The following is a 10,177-nucleotide window of genomic DNA, read 5'->3' on the forward strand; positions in this document are numbered from 1 at the left end:
TCCAGGGTACCATTTTATATTTAGTCATCATGCCTGCTTATCCGTCTCTTGACTGGCAAGCTTTCAACAATTTCCCTTGGTTCTGATTCCCTTAAATGATGCTCATCACATTCCACAGAGGACGTCCTTCAGATGGGGTGTATGTCTGGTGTCCTTTCTGCAATTAGACTGGACTTTGAGGTTTTTAACAAAAAAAGATCATTGTAGTTAGAGTTTCACCTTTCCCCTGCCATATCAAGTCAACAACTATCAAGAACACTTACGTCTGCCTATCTTAACGTGGGTGGCTTGACCACATCTGTGAGCATCTGGTTTCTCCATTGTAGAGTTTGCTTTGTTTTGTCTTCTTCTTCCTTAAACACTTTACCTCTTTGGAGAAACATCTCGCATTCAATATTTGGGTAACTAAGGTACATATAAGAAAACCATTCACATAATTTCTACAAATAAAAAAATGACGAAGAGAAATGCAGGGTGAAATGCAGCAGCATATGACAAAAGAATCAAACTGTACAACAAATGTAGAAATAGCCTCCCTAAAGGGGATGCATGGGAAGACACTGGCTTAAGAAAGGACTGTTGGAAATTAGTGAGACCTCAAAGTAACAAACACAACTACCTGTCAGTATAGTAAGGTCATTGATAATGTTGCTTCTCATGGGCCTAGTAGGTGAAAACTCTCCTATTGCTAAAGTTGAGAACAAAAAGTAAGAATTTGCAAATAAACAAGAAGGGGAGCTACAAAACTTGTGTTTAGTGTTTAGTAGATTCAAATTGAAGACCTTATTATGAAAGCTTTACATATATACATACATTCATACATACATATCTACACACACAAATATATAATGATGTAGAAAAATAGTCATAGATAGAAGCAGTAGTACTGTGGTAGAAGTGAGTACTTCTAGAGCCAAGGTACTGTCTCTGAAGTACCATTTATTTTTTCAGTAAAGAGAATCAGGGAATCTTGAAAAGGTGGCTAAATCTTAGGTTGGGCCCTGTTTTATAATTCTGGACACAAGGAAATTCTGCACAAACAAAGAAAAACAAACAAAACCACAAACCATACTATGATGTGGCCATGTTGGAGCCTGACACATTGGAATTGATTAGAGACATATAAAAGATCCAATTACTTCCCAGATTGTTGAGCCCGTAGATGAAGGAGCATGTAGATATCTTTGATCCAGTCTTCGTTATAAGATTGGTTCCTCTGGGTATCAGCTGGCTAAACAAGACACCTGAGATCTGCCAGGTCATCAATAAACCCCAACAACTGAGCAATATCTTATACAATGGAGCGACTGTTGGGATTCACTCTCTTCAGATGTTCTCCATACGCCTTACAAACACCTTCAATTCATTCATTCACAGACTCATAGTCGGTGTATGTCTTGCCTTCTGGCCTCTTGGGAGGCTACACAGGCACAATGGTGTGATACATTGTGCCAGATGCTTTACTGTAGCCACCGCTGATGAAGCATTAAAGGCTAGGGGTGGGCTTGAGACAGGTGCATACATCATACTGTAGCGAACATTTTGTATGATAGCATCATATTTCCATTTGGTCACACTCAACCCAAGACTACATTATGACATGAAACATAAATGATCTTTTAATTTGGAAACAACCATTGCCTCTTTGCTTCTTTTCTTTCTTTTATTTTTAAAAAGAACATTTTTATGATAATTCACATAGAAAGTGTTCCTTGACATTTAAGACTGAAACCTGCCTGCTTTATAGCAGTGAGTACTCAAATTCATTGTGGGGGATGGAGGCTGCGAGAAGGCTAGCTGTGTCCTCTTGGAGAGTCTTAGTGAAAAATAAAGAAATGTTCTATAGTTGTAAATGAATGAATGGATGAAGGAAAAGGTAAACAAACATCTAGCTGGGTGTGGTGCCCTGTCTTGGTAGTGTAGTGCTCAGGAGGTGTAGAGGCAGGAGGACCATGAATTTTATCTATGTAGATAAGGTTATATTTGACGCTAACCTGGCTTCCAAAGGACCCTTCCCAAATATCAAGCAAAAGTAGGTGTTCAAGACTCCCATGACACATAAATTATCAAGTAGGTAGATGGAGACCTAACACTTTTCTTCTTTACTGAAGAATATCAAATGAGATTTCTATAATTTTATCATACAGAGCTTGATGGAAGACAAGATCAAGTTATTTTACAAATATACTATGAAAGAAGAATTTTTAAATCCCAAATCAGCAAAAATCTAATTGAAAGTAGCCACTAGGGTAAAGATTAATAACTGAACTCTCACTTACCCCTGTTGGGAGAAGGAAAACCAGTTTTCTCCACACTAAGACTAAGTATGTCAACCAAGACAGGCCTCATATAATAGACTTTACTGTCTTTTTGTGTGTTTCTATTTGATTACAGTTTGGTATTTTTTTTTCTGGTGTTCTTTAATATTGTTTTCTTGATGTTTTTGATGGGGAGTTGCTGCTGTACTGTATTTTTGTCTATTTTTTTAAAAAGAACTTGAAGTTGGTTGGTAGGAAAAGGGAAACAGTATGAAAGAACTTGGAGGAAGGGAAAACAAGGTCAAAAGGTATTTTAATTTAAAAACTTTAAAAAAATAAAAATGTAATAAAAATTTTGAAAAAAGAATTATTCATTAAGTTATATTAAAATAGAAAATGAAAGACTAACTGTACTGATTATTTTATTTTCCCATATCAGATATACTAACCCGCAGTCCTGAGATGTAGTAAACATTATTATATTAAAAAGTTATTATTTTCTTTTTATTTCAGTTCGTGTTATAGATTATAGGTTTAGACAGTAGAAAAAATTGGGCAAACATACTAAAATGAAAGAAGATAGAGTACCTTTGGTGTATTTGATAGTGCTAATAGGGAGGACATTTATAAGAGCCTAATTTAATTTCTCTGTATTTTAGTATACATGAAATGGATAGCAATCCAGAAAAATAAAAAAACATTAGTGTTTATAATGATTCTTGTAATAAATTTTATAAGCACTAAAAAATTTCAAAAAATAAATGTACAGGAATATGTTACAGAAATGTCATTGTCATTAAATAATTTTTATTAAATCTTTGAACTTGATTTTAGCTTTGCTTCCTTAGATTGTACAAACTGATGGAAAGATTTCAACCTTCAATTATTAATCAATCAAAACCCTATCTCAAATAGAACTCATGGTATTGCTGTGAGAGATTAATTATGCTTAGAACTACATATGAAAAATGTTATAGCAAACCACATGCAGTTGTTTATTAAATAATAACACTTCAGTTGAATAGGTTTTCTTTCCAGTGAGTCACAAAAATTTAATATTAGGAAATTAAGAATAAATAATTATAACAATTAACCAAAGAATATAAAAATTCTATCTTGAAAGACTCAGCCAAATTAATAATAGACACCTTATCAATTATTCATAAGGCATTTACCAATTAGGAATAAGAGACAAAAATAAATAAATCCCTAGAATGATGAATTCTATTTGTCTCAAAATGACATGCAATATTATGTTTGATTGCAAAGCACTGGGACCCTCCTCTTGCAGGTCTAGGAGAAGATAATATCACCAGTATTATTTTTCAATTGATTTCTAATGTTAGATTTGTTGTAGCATTATTTATAAACAGGGCGATTCATTCTTTTCAAGTATACAGTTTGATAAATATATGTACTTATGTCACAAGAATAAAAATAAAATACTATCATACTTTCTTATTGGTGTTCTGTGATTTCTGGGATCCCAGACTGTAGGGAATTTCTATCTGACATCTCCTTTGCATTTCTTTTTCAGAATTCCCATATCAGATCATGACTTCTTCATAAGGCTAGATAGTTTTAACATTCATCACGTGGTTTCAGCAATATTATTTATTTTTACATCTTCATCATTATCATTTATGCCCTGGTAATGTTTAAATATAAATGGGTAGCCTTTTTACAGGGGTTCTCCAGATGTTTCTATCCTGGGCAGTCCTAGATGCTTGTTTTGTTGTCATATCCAAAGTTCCATCGTTTTCCTTTATTCAGCATTTTTTGGGTCTTCCTCTTCGCCTTATCCCAAGCACTCCTCTAAGCAGTGCTATCTTTGAGTATCTGCCTGCATTCATTCTCATAACATGGTCGAAGTATCTCAAGCACCATTGCCATATCCTGTAGTTTAGTTCCTTCTGTAGATGGAGATGTTTTTGATGTCTTTGTTACACAATCTATTTCTTCATGTGACACCTAAAATCCTCCTGAGTCATTCCATCTCAAACACATCAGCCACTGTTCTGAGGAGCGTTTCATTGTCCAGGTTTCAGGATTGTAAAGAAGGCAGCTCCAGACAAGTGTTCCATATACTTGTAATTTTGTTGCCGTTTTGTCTCTTGCTAACCAAACATTGCCTAGTGCCTGGAATGCAGCCCTTACTATCCCTATCTGCCTCTTGATGTTTGAAATCATCCCCTCCTTTGAACAGAGGTTTCCTCCCAGATAGACAAAATCAACTGCTTGCTTGTAGTACTGATTTTTTTACTCCAATGAATTAAAATGTGTGCCCTTTCCCATGTGTTGTATCTCAGTCTTTTCAATATTTACTTTCATACCAATGTTTTCAGTTACTTATACCACTTATACCTCCTTATTTACCATGGCCTGTAGCTCATTTGGACTTTCAGCAAGTAGTGCAATATCGCTGCCAAAATACAAGTTATTGATTTGCACCCCACCTATCTGCACGCCTTTCTCCTCATCCTCCAGGTCTGTTGCTATTACTAATTCCAGGAATATATTAAAGAGTAGCGGTGAGAGGACAGACCCCTACTATATGCCTATGGTTGTCATAAACTGATCACTTAGTTCTCCGCAGACTTTGACTGATAGAAAGTTATCTTTTTTTTTATTTTTATTTTTTAAATTTATTTATTTATTAAGGATTTCTGCCTCGTCCCCACAACCGCTTCCCATTTCCCTCCCCCACCCCCGATCAAGTCCCCCCCCCCCCTCATCTGCTCGAAGAGCAATCAGGGTTCCCTGACCTGTGGGAAGCCCAAGGACTGCCCACCTCCATCGAGGTCTCGTAAGGTGAGCACCCAAACTGCCTAGGCTCCCACAAAGCCAGTACGTGCAGTAGGATCAAAAACCCACTGCAATTGTTCTTGAATTTTCAGTATTCCTCATTGTCCGCTATGTTCAGCTAGTCCGGATTTATCCCATGCTTTTTCAGACGTAGGCCAGCTGGCCTTGGTGAAATCCCAATAGAACATCCCCATTGTCTTAGTGTGTGGGTGCACCCCTCGTGGTCCTGAGTTCCTTGCTCGTGCTCCGTCTCCTTCTGCTCCTGATTTGGACCTTGAGATTTCTGTCCGGTGCTCCCGTGTGGGTCTCTGTCTCTGTCTCCTTTCATCGCCTGATGAAGGTTAATATTCCTGAGGATGCCTATGTGTTTGTCTTTGGATTCACCTTATTTAGCTTCTCTAGGAACATGAATTATAGGCTCAATGTCCTTTATTTATGGCTAGAAACCAAATATGAGTGAGTACATCCCATGATCCTCTTTTTGGGTCTGGCTTACCTCACTCAGGATAGTGTTTTCTATTTCCATCCATTTGTATGCAAAATTCAAGAAGTCCTTGTTTTTTACTGCTGAGTAATACTCTAATATGTATATATTCCATACTTTCTTCATCCATTCTTCCGTTGAAGGGCATCTAGGTTGTTTCCAGGTTCTGGCTATTACAAACAATGCTGCCATGAACATAGTTGAGCATATACTTTTGTTGTATGATAGGGCCTCTCTTGGGTATATTCCCAAGAGTGGTATTGCTGGATCCAGGGGTAGGTTGATCCCGAATTTCCTGAGAAACCGAAACACTGCTTTCCAGAGTGGTTGCACAAGTTTGCATTCCCACCAGCAATTGGTGAGTGTACCCCTTTCTCCACAACCTCTCCAGCAAAGGCTATCATTGGTGTTTTTTATTTTAGCCATTCTGACAGGTGTAAGGTGGTATCTTAAAGTTGTCTTGATTTGCATTTCCCTGATCGCTAAGGAAGTTGAGCATGACCTTAAGTGTCTTTTGGCCATTTGAACTTCTTCGGTTGAGAATTCTCTGTTCAGATCAGTGCCCCATTTTATAATTGGGTTGATTAGCCTTTTACGGTCTAGTTTCTTGAGTTCTTTATATATTTTGGAGATCAAACCTTTGTCAGTTGCAGGGTTGGTGTAGATCTTCTCCCAGTCAGTGGGTTGTCTTTTTGTCTTAGTGACAGTGTCCTTTGCTTTACAGAAGCTTCTCAGCCTCAGGAAGTCCCATTTATTCAATGATGCCCTTAGTGTCTGTGCTGCTGGGGTTATACATAGGAAGTGGTCTCCTGTGCCTATGTGTTGTAGAGTACTTCCCACTTTCTCTTCTATCAGGTTCAGTGTGTTCGGACTGATATTGAGGTCTTTAATCCATTTGGATTTGAGTTTTGTGCATGGTGATAGATATGGATCTATTTTCATTCTTCTACAGATTGACATCCAGTTTTGCCAGCACCATTTGTTGAAGATGCTCTCTTTTTTTCATTGTATACTTTTAGCTCCTTTATCGAAGATCAGGTGTTCATAGGTTTGTGGGTTAATGTCAGGGTCTTCTATTTGATTCCATTGGTCGACTTCTCTGTTTTTATGCCAATACCAAGCTGTTTTCAATACTGTAGCTCTGTAATAGAGTTTGAAGTCAGGGATGGTAATGCCTCCAGACAAACCTTTATTGTATAAGATTGTTTTGGCTATCCTGGGTTTTTTTGTTTTTCCATATAAAGTTGATTATTGTCTTCTCCAGATCTGTGAAGAATTTTGATGGGATTTTGATGGGGATTGCATTGAATCTATAGATTGCTTTTGGTAGAATTGCCATTTTTACTATGTTGGTCCTCCCAATCCAAGAGCAAGGGAGGTCTTTCCATTTTCTGGTGTCTTCTTCAATTTCTTTCTTCAAAGACTTATAGTTCTTGTCAAGTAGATCTTTCACTTCCTTGGTCAGGGTTACCCCAAGGTATTTTATGCTATTTGTGGCTATCGTGAAAGGTGATGCTTCTCTGATTTCCCTCTCTGCTTCCTTATCCTTGGTGTATAGGAAGGCAACTGATTTTTTGGAGTTGATCTTGTATCCTGCCACGTTACTAAAGCTGTTTATCAGCTGTAGGAGTTCTTTGGTCGAATTTTTGGGGTCGCTTATGTACACTATCATATCATCTGCAAATAACGAAAGCTTAACTTCTTCCTTTCCAATACGAATCCCCTTGATCTCCTTATGTTGTCTTATTGCTATTGCTAGAATTTCAAGCACTATATTGAAGAGGTATGGCGAGAGTGGACATCCTTGTCGTGTTCCTGATTTTAGTGGGATGGCTTTGAGTTTTTCTCCGTTTAATTTAATGTTAGCTGTTGGCTTGCTGTAAATAGCTTTTATTATATTTAGGTAGGACCCTTGTATCCCTATTCTCTCCAAGACATTTATCATAAAAGGGGTGTTGAATTTTGTCGAATGCTTTTTCCGCATCTAGTGAAATGATCATATGGTTTTTTTCTTTCAGTTTATTTATATGGTGGATTACATTGATAGATTTGCGTATGTTGAACCAGCCCTGCATCTCTGGGATGAAGCCTACTTGATCATAATGGATAATTTTTCTTATGTGTTCTTGGATTCGGTTTGCCAGTATTTTATTGAAAATTTTTGCGTCGATGTTCATGAGTGAGATTGGTCTGTAATTCTCTTTCTTGGTTGGGTCTTTTTGTGGTTTTGGTATCAGGGTAACTGTAGCTTCATAAAAGGAATTTGGCAATGACTCTTCTGATTCTATATTGTGAAATACATTAAGGAGTATAGGTATTAGTTCTTCTTGGAAGTTCTGGTAGAATTCTGCATTGAAACCATCTGGTCCTGGGCTTTATTTTGAAGGGAGATTTTTGATAACCATTTCTATTTCTTCGCGAGAAACCGGTCTATTTAGATCATTCACCTGGTCTTGGTTTAGCTTTGGTATATGATACTTATTTAAAAAAATGTCCATTTCTTTTGTATTTTCCAGTTTTGTGGCATACAGGCTTTTGTAGTAAGATCTAATGATTCTCTGAATTTCCTCTGTGTCTGTGGTTATGTCCCCCTTTTCATTTCTGATCTTATTTATTTGCGTGTTCTCTCTCTGTCGTTTAATTAGTTTGGATAGGGGTTTGTCGATCTTGTTGATTTTCTCCAAGAACCAGCTTTTTGTTTCATTGATTCTTTGGACTGTTTTCTACAAAATGCCCTCACTCTCTTTCGTGGTTCCTGCCGCAGGCCAAGAACCCTCTCACCCCTCCGAAGGCTCTTCAGGACAGGACCAGGCTCCCCTTGTGCCAGTGACCTGGCCAACCAAAGGCCTACCTCTTTGATTCAATTGTAGTAGGGCAATCTGCTCTCCTTATTGCACGCCTGTCCCCGCCGCTTGGGTCTGGCCGCCGCTCTGCCGCGTCTGGCGCTGCAGCCGCTCTGCCGTGTCTGGCGCCGCCGCCTAGAAAGTTCTTTATGGGCATTTTTCTACTATTTTTATAATTTTCTCTGGGTACCTGTAGAATCTCATTGTTTCCCAAAGTCCTTCCCTCCAAGTGCTATTTGATGCCTTCCTGAAGTTGCTGTAGAAGACATATAAGTCTTTTCCAAATTTTTTGTATTTTCTGCCAGTTGCCTCGAAGTGAAGATCTGATCAATTGTGCTCCTGTTAGCTCTGAATCCTCACGGGGCCTCTGCTAGGATTTCCTCTGTTCTGCCTTTGATCCTTTGCAGGATAATGGAGGAGAAGATCTTGCAGCTATGGCACAACAAACTAATGCCCTTGTCATCTGAGCAGTCAGCTTGTCCTTCTTCTTGTGTATGGGAATTATGACTGAGTGCTTCCATTCTGTAGGAAACACTTCGTGCTCCTGTATCTCTCTGAAGAATCTGAGAAGCAACTCAGCCCCTGAGCCTATTTTAGTTGCCTCCAAATCCTCCACAGTGATGTCATCCATTCCTGGGGTCTTGTTGCCTTTCACTCACTTCATAGCTTCCTCTAAATCGCTCCTGTCAATATTTAATATTTCTTCGTCATCTGTGGTGTTAGAATGGTTGTCAAAGTGTTTCTCGTTGTAGTCTACGTTGACAGCATTAGGGTCAAAGTATTGTCTCCATCTTTGTTTTAATTCCCCTGGTTCTGTTAATAAATGACCTTGCCCATCTTTCATCACTCGAATCTGAGGAACACATCTAGAAGTTATTTGTCTGATAGCTTCGTAGACAAGATATGCTTTATTATGTAGTCTAGACACTTCTTTTTACATGGTAGTCACATATTAACATATTTTAATATGTCTTTATAGGATGACTAATTCTATTTTCACATATGCTTTTCCTAAATGGTTTTTCTGTTTTTTTTTTTTTTTTTTTTTTTTTTTTTTTGGTTTTTCGAGACAGGGTTTCTCTGTGGTTTTGGAGCCTGTCCTGGAACTAGCTCTTGTAGACCAGGCTGGTCTCGAACTCACAGAGATCCGCCTGCCTCTGCCTCCCAAGTGCTGGGATTAAAGGCGTGCGCCACCACCGCCCGGCTTAAATGGTTTTTCTGTATAGTTATGTTATTCATGAATAAATATAACATTTTCTTACTGCATCTTTTCCTTAAAATTTTGTAAATAGGTAGTGAGACTTCCTTTTACCTGGTCTTAATTTCTGTCTAAATTATAAAACCATTACAATTTCTAAAACTAAAGTAGAACAAAATAAACTGAAAAAATTTGAATTACAATTGCGTTGATCTGTCTCTGTCATGAATGAACAACTTAATTTTAATTTCTCTCTTTTGATTGTAAGATTTCTTACTTTATTTACTGTAATTTTCCTCAGTAATATTTTATAGGTTTCATGGTGTAGAGTTTGCTCATTTAAAGTTATGTGATTTTTTTTTAATTTTCACCTTTAACTGTTCAGTTGACTGTTCCTACTTGAAACTCTGTCAACTGATTAGTAACTTACTCACCAATTCTGTTTCTTTATAAAATTCTAAAGTCTTATCTGAAGACAGGATGTGACTATAGACAGATCTCCTCTTAAGTCAATATTTTTTGTATTTTTCTAGACTCACAGTGAAATGTTAAATGAAAGTCAGGAGGGACGACTATCTTTTTCCCTCTC

The 10,177-nt window shown here is 37.6% G+C and overlaps 1 pseudogene; it reads right to left on the reverse strand.

Annotated features, from left to right (window-relative positions):
• Window positions 1–1,135: 1,135 nt before the first annotated feature.
• LOC121442269 lies at window positions 1,136–1,447 on the reverse strand (annotated as a pseudogene).
• Window positions 1,448–10,177: the final 8,730 nt, after the last annotated feature.

This window comes from Microtus oregoni, unplaced genomic scaffold (genome assembly GCF_018167655.1).
Source record: "Microtus oregoni isolate MIOR12 unplaced genomic scaffold, Mior012 000090F_ref0000504, whole genome shotgun sequence".
NCBI classification, from domain to species: Eukaryota; Metazoa; Chordata; class Mammalia; order Rodentia; family Cricetidae; genus Microtus; species Microtus oregoni.